The sequence below is a fragment of the Pyxicephalus adspersus genome, chromosome 3 (genome assembly GCF_032062135.1).
Source record: "Pyxicephalus adspersus chromosome 3, UCB_Pads_2.0, whole genome shotgun sequence".
NCBI classification, from domain to species: Eukaryota; Metazoa; Chordata; class Amphibia; order Anura; family Pyxicephalidae; genus Pyxicephalus; species Pyxicephalus adspersus.
Window position 1 is genome coordinate 19,469,689 of NC_092860.1, and position 7,312 is coordinate 19,477,000.

The window sequence follows — 7,312 nt, forward strand, 5'->3', positions numbered from 1 at the left end:
TAATTAGATTTAATCACAATAATTTTCTGTTTTGCAGCAAATAAATCGTGGAAAGCTAGGTGGATATCAATCAAAACTTACACAATACATTACACATACATTAATTGATTTTTAGCCCATTTTTTGTAATGTTTGGTCATTTGAAATATACCTCTTTTGTTCTTTTCCTGAAATGTTTTTATTGTCACTCTTGTCTTATCAAAATTCAAATTTTCCAGTAATGTACAGACTGCAAAACTAAATTCCAGGAACACTGACCTGACCCCTGATGTGTTCCTCACTCCAACAGCATGAAAACAAATAAATATTTCCCTGTGTAGTGTAGGGCCGTATCTGTCCCAGTGAGTGAGGTAGAAAGACAACACAGCAAGCAGAAGGGGAATGTTCACACCATGATGAACAGATAATGCTAATAATAGGATTTATGTCTATAACACTCTGCTCTCTGATAGCAGTATATACAAGTAACTTTCGGACGAGACTTTTGAAGCCATGCATTGTGCCATGAAAGAGCATTTACTTTCTGTATAAAAACATTGGAATGATCATCCTGGCACATCCACAGTGCAATATGAACATCTGTCATATACTAGTCTAGTCATGTTATACTTCCAAAACTTGGGATGACTTTGATTTGCCATCATGTCCATATCTATATGTAGGAGTCACATGCAATTATGTCTTCTAAAACTTTGAAGAACCTTTTCAACCAAAAGTAGCATAGAAAGTCCACTAAATATGGTCCATGTGGATTATTTTACAAATCATTTACTGTACATAAAAATAGATCCCCATTCCAAACTTTCTTTCTTTGTACTTGTAGAACAAGTTGAGTTTTTGCTTTTTGTCTCCCCACATTATGAAAACTTTCACTTGACATCGAAAAGAAAGTCCTCCATACCAGTGGTCGCCAACCTTTCAGACCTACAGACCACTAAATGCACGAAATCCAAAGCAAGTATGCGTGGGGAGCCATGTGTCACTCAAAGGGGAATAAACTTCCCCCATAGTGACGTCATGATGCCAGAACCTGCCCAGTGGGCATGTTGTGTCCATACGGGGGACATGATCTGCGGCTCGGGAGGGTGCGCCCCAGAACTGCGGACCACAGGCTGGCGACCACTTTATACTGGTTTCCTTTTTTTAATTCCTTCTCATATACTGTTGTGTCTCTATCAGGAAGTAAAATCTCCCCAATAGGACACAAACTTAAAAAAATACATTAATAGGGACTTTAACCCTTATGAATTTAGTAGGGATTATCTGTGCCACATCTCTCCTTCCCCTCAAAGTTATTTACCTTAAGGAGAAGTGTTCTTGCCAAAGCACTCTGAGCTCTGAATGTTATTTAAAATACACATCCCTGGCATCTCTTTTGATGATTATGCTCCTGTGTAAATAACCAACTGATTAACAGTTTGCAAAGCAAGTCTGCATTACCCAGCAGAGAGAAGCATTGCTCTTGACCCCTGCACTCTGCTTACTTCTGACCTCTGCGCTTTGTGTTACCTCTGACTTTTGCACTCCGGATTTTATAATATGGGCTTCTAAGTTGTTTAAACTTATTTCTGATCTTTAAACCTTGCATTATATACTACTGACTGTTTCGCTCTGCAATACATGACCCCTGCACTATACATAGCATACTACTTGCATACTGCATATATTTCGTACCCCCACACCTTGGGTTATATACTACTGACCCCTGCATTCTAAAAAGCATATTATTTGCATACTATGTTACCGACTACATATACTTCTGACACCTACATCTTGGGTTGTATAATACTGACCCCTGCACTCTACTCTTAATACTACTGACCCCTGCACTCTATGCATACCTCCTAACTTTCTGAGATGGAAAAGAGGTACACTTTTTAGTACAAAGGGTGTAAACATAGGGCACATCCCCTACCATGTGATTAGTTGCATGGACCATGAAGACAGCGTATATGATGGTTAAATTAAGTGCTTTTCCCCTCACTATGCCTTCATTTTTTAATAATCTAATAATAAAAAGAAGTGTGTAAACATTTTGATTTATTGTAACATATTTGGCAGTTAAGTATTGCATGTATTATAGAACTATACACATATGTTCAAGGAAAGGAAAGAGAGGGAAGGCCTAGGAAGAAAAAGGAACAGAAAAATTGACCTTAGACTGTGGTAATGACATATGACTATGGAGGAACATTAGATTGTGAGCTCCTTTGTGGGACAACTAGTGACATGACTATGGACTTTGTACAGCACTGCGTAATATGTTGGCGCTAAATATACACTGTGCTTTAATGATACTACATATATACTATGTGTCTGAACCCTGCACCCTGTTCAACATTTGGTTTTGAAAAATGTTCCCTTATGCTGAGGTGTCTGTGGGAGTTTCACATATGGCACAGTAATTGGAGCATTTTTTGGGGTACATGGAGTGGCATATATGTGCCATGTATGTAGTAAATAGGCTCATGTTTATTTAACTATGCTGCTTTAAGCCCTTTCAATTTGGCCCCAACCACTTTTCACCCCCTGCACACCACATCCTATTTAGGATTTTCCCCCTGAACATTCTGTGTTTGTGTTTGTTTCAACTTTAATCTATTCAAATTGGCTTTACATAAACTTTACATTTATAACCACTTTGCATATAACCACCTATAGGTTTAGCTGTGCTTTACTTTTGAGGACACAAACTGTATTATGTTTTTGTTGGTGCAATATTGGCTTCATTATCAGTATATCAGTAAAATAGGCTGTTACATGATCCAGCTATTCTACAAGCAAATATTGCAGGAAAGAGATTTGTGGGAAAACCGCACATTTACTGCGAATGTGACTCCATGCTTAGAAAACCATTAGGCTGGCTAATTAGCATCTTACATAAGCAACTGTAATGCGTCCAGACTTCCAGTCAGCATAAATCATTGTGCTATAGCTGAGCAGAATTTTTTCCTCACAGTTTTGAGGTACCGTAGGACGTCAAGGTGACTAGATGTCCTATTATACAAACTTCACCGCAATCACTGGAATTGTGTTTGTCCGGGGGGCTTCTTTTGTTTGATGATGATCTGTACAAACATTCAGTGTGGGAAACAGCAAAAGTGCAGGCTGAGACATTGCATCTGGAGGGAAGAGACTTCCAAGTTCAGCCTCTCCGAGGGACAGAAAGCCACACATGGCTTTGTTCTCTCTTACTGCATGTTGTTCTTTTTTTAAAGTGCCCTTGTCAATAATTAAAAAAGAATTGTAAATGAAAGAAGGTTAAGATTTACCCTGCCCAGACCGACAAACATTGCTAATTGTTAGAAATGGTCCCCTGAAGTCTGCTAGGAGACCAACACTTCCAGGTGTGTCATTCTACAGGGGTTTCCAGTGGAATTTGCTTGTCATTCTCCTTATGGTTTCCTATGCTTGTCTCGGGTGACAATCTGACATGTTTACATTGAGGGACCTCTGTAAACATGTCAGATTTTGGCCCTAAACAAGCACGACCATTCGTCTCAGGCAAGAATAATTTTACATGTGTACACAGCCTAGGGGCTGCAAGGGACACCCAAAAAAATACACTTCTTGAATTTTCAATCCTTTTAGACCCCCAGTAGCTTACATTGGTTCCTCCTGACCTCCATATTACTAATATTACCTGTAATGAGTGAATGTCATCAAATAGAACCAATAAGACACAGGGTCTCAGGAAAATATACCTCTAGAAGTATCAATCTTCTGCATCCCCAGTAGCTTTCACTGACTCCCTCCTGCTGACCTTCATATCACTACTACTACTTCTAATGAGTGGATGTCAGTAGATGAAATCAATAAGAGCTGCAGGGGACCCTGGAAAATTACAGTATACTTCTAGAAGTGTCAATCATCTGAGCCCCCTGTAGCTTCCACTAGTTCTTCATGTTTACCTCCATATACTTTCTATCATCTGTAATGGGTGGATGTTAGCAGAAGGAATAGATAAGAGCTGAAGATGACCCCAGAAAATTATGCTTCTAGAAGTGTCCATCTTCTGAGCCCCCTGTAGCTTCCACTAGTTCCTCATGTTGACATCCATGTCACTAGCATCCCCTGAATGGGTAAGGGTTAGGAGGAACCTGCAAAGATTGCAAGGGACAAAGAAGATGGAAACTTCTAGAAGGAGTCTGCTGTAGCTTTCAGTAGTTCCACCTGCTGACTTTGTCATTAATATTCGTGTTGGTCGAATATCTCACTATTTGTTTCGACAGCTATTCGTTCAAATAGGGAGATATTTTTTGGGTGATCAAATGCCGAATTTGAGTGCTGCGGCCCACACACTGTTGTCAATGAATGCGACCACGGCCGCATTCATTGAAAGATCCCCGGCACTAGTGGTTAATTAACCTCTAGTGCCACGGATTGCACACCGTTTCTAATGAATGCTGGCCGTGGCCGCATTTATTGAGAAGATCCCTGAGGCACTAGACGCTAAATGGGGACAGGTTTCCCCATTCATTCACCTCTAGTGCTCTTTGATTGGCTGGGGAAAGGAAAATCCTGATGACGCTTGAGCTGTCATATTCAGATTCATAATAAAGGAAAACCCAAATTCGAATTTTGGGTTTTATACACATGACAAAATGCTTTGTGTAGCAATTATTATATTTTTTGCAAAAGTTGATTTTCCCTTGAATGATTTTGTTTGTAATTGGAAGCAAATTACTGCATTTCACAACTTCACTATGATGGAGACATAAAAAAATATATTCTGCCAGGGTGTATTGATTTTAATGCAGACTGACACTGCATCAAAACTTTGATAAATCACGGTAAATTCACAAATATTCTTAAAACAGATTCTCTTTAGAGAAAATAAAAGATAAGATTACTAGGAGGAATGGATCTATTTGGGGAGCCACAAAGCACAAATGTGGGATTTAGGGTGTATATAAGTCTACCACTCTTAACTTGAAGTCACTATCCTTTGGGAGTCAGGCCTCTATCCATGGTGGTAAAAAAGGGCACTTGTGGGTATAACCAATCATTTTTGTAATTGGGGGCATGGCAGCCGTGTGTCCTTTGGCTACATTCCTTGTAATATTAGGTTTCCCTATTTGTCATCCCCAAAAGTTGGAGGGATATGTGTAAATGGTAAATCATTTACTTTAGATAAGATGCAAACATTAATATTGTATGTTTGAAAACTGCGGTTAAACACAAAAACTATCCTGCAAACTCACTACAATCCATGCTTTCATATGCTTTACTGGCCATGTTTTTTGGGCATCATCATATGTGCATAATGAAAGCAGTTATTCATCAGGAGTCTCTTGGTGGAGCTTGGTGAGAAATTGGGGGGGCAAACAGTCACCTGACTAAAACTTAACTGAGCTTTGTCAGTTTGTACATCATATTTGTATGTTATGGGTCTTTCCATGTAGAGTGATCCCCCGACACTGACACACTGAAATTCTCACTATTCTCCATCTGTGTCACAAAATGGCCAGTGTGACATTAGGTGTTAAGGTAGAAGGGTCCTGTTTGCATGACTTTTGTTGCATCCCGGTGACATGGGCACTGACAGGATGGTCATCACAGGGTCCTGCAGCATTCAGCAGCAATGTCACACAGGAGGTGAATACATGACAGGTAAGCTAAACTAGTCAAGACAACATAGACCAACTAATAACAGTCTTTGATATTTAGACTTGCAAGGCTTTTATGAGAGACATTTTAACTACCATTTTTGTATGAAATGTATATTTTTTTTATAGAGACATACACACATATGTATATGGAGGAAGCCAGAATCTCACATTACAAGGGTAAACATGTAACCCCTTTGCACCTGGTATCCTGGCCAGAATTTAAACCTAGAATCCAGCACCTAAAAGGCTAAAGGGTTAGCCACTTGGCCACCCATGTTGCCCTCATCTCAATCTTTTTGTCTGTGCATTGGGAGATTATGCATTTGGATTGGCAGCCTTAAGGTGAGGCAATTTAATGCAATACTTAACGCCTTAATGAACCACACCAGGAAGGCTGTGTGTAAGCAGACACAAAGGACCTGATTTATGAAAGATCTCGAAGGCTAGAGAGAATACACTTCCATCAGTGGAGCTGGGTGATGTACAAAACATGAAATGGCAGCAAGTTTATGTGGAACAAGAGGCGCCCCAGAATAGCTCTCCGGTACCTTACTAGACCTAAAATATTGGGCGGAGCGGGGGTCCCTGATATCAGATGCTACTACAGAGCAGCTATAATGACCCGGGTAGTTGATTGGTTCCATAACAGGGATCGGAAGAGCTGGGTTCTGTTGGAAAATATTCTGTCCCCTGTTAATCTTCGCTCTTTATTATGGATAGACAGGTCTAAGCTCCGTCCACACTGTTCGATTCCGATTATTACATCCGACCTTCTGAGGGAATGGGACATCCTGGTTAGAGGGGGCCTTGTATCTTCTAAAGTAGGGCCCATGACCCCCTTGTTTGACAATCCCTCTTTCGCTCCTGCAATGAACGGAAAACAATTTTTATCCTGGACGGCTAGGGATCATAGGCAGATTTGTAGTGTTTTGCAGAATGGGAGGGTTCCGCTCCTCTCCTCCTTAGACGCCAGGGTGCAGCGGATGCCGAACGCCTGGTTATTGCATTCTCAATTATCCTCTTTTATACCACAATTTTTGGCCACTTACGCCACACAAAGGAGTTTAACGGCATTCGAGCGGCTATTATGCTCTGAAAATAGGCCGATTCAAGTTATATCCCAGGTATATGAGATGCTAATCAGAATATCTGCTAACAAGGATCCCACCTTTACGAGAATTTGGGAGAAAGATTTGGGGGTAACTATTTCCCCATTGGAGTGGGAAAAGGCTTTTGTCTTGACCCATAAGATGGCTCGACCGTGTAAGGCCCAAGAGACCAATTATAAAATCATCTCCAGGTGGTATGTGTGCCCCACAGACATACATCGTTTCTCCTCTTCGATTTCTGATCGGTGCTGGAGATGTGACACTCAACAGGGCACAATGTTACATATCTGGTGGGAGTGCCCGGGTATTCGTGAATTATGGGATCAGATAGCCGATATTTATAATACTGTGACTGGCTCTACCTTAAAGTTGACCCCTCAAATGTCATTGCTGTCCATTCTTCCTGGGTCAATCAAGGCTTGCAAGAGGGATGTACTTCGACATTTTCTCACGGCAGCTAGAACAATTATACCCCGGAAGTGGAAGCAACCCTTGGTTCCCACCATGAGAGATTGGTTGGTGGAATTGGAAAAAATACAACGTATGGAGGGATTAATAGCAGAGGATGAGGATAAGACTGAACAATACAAG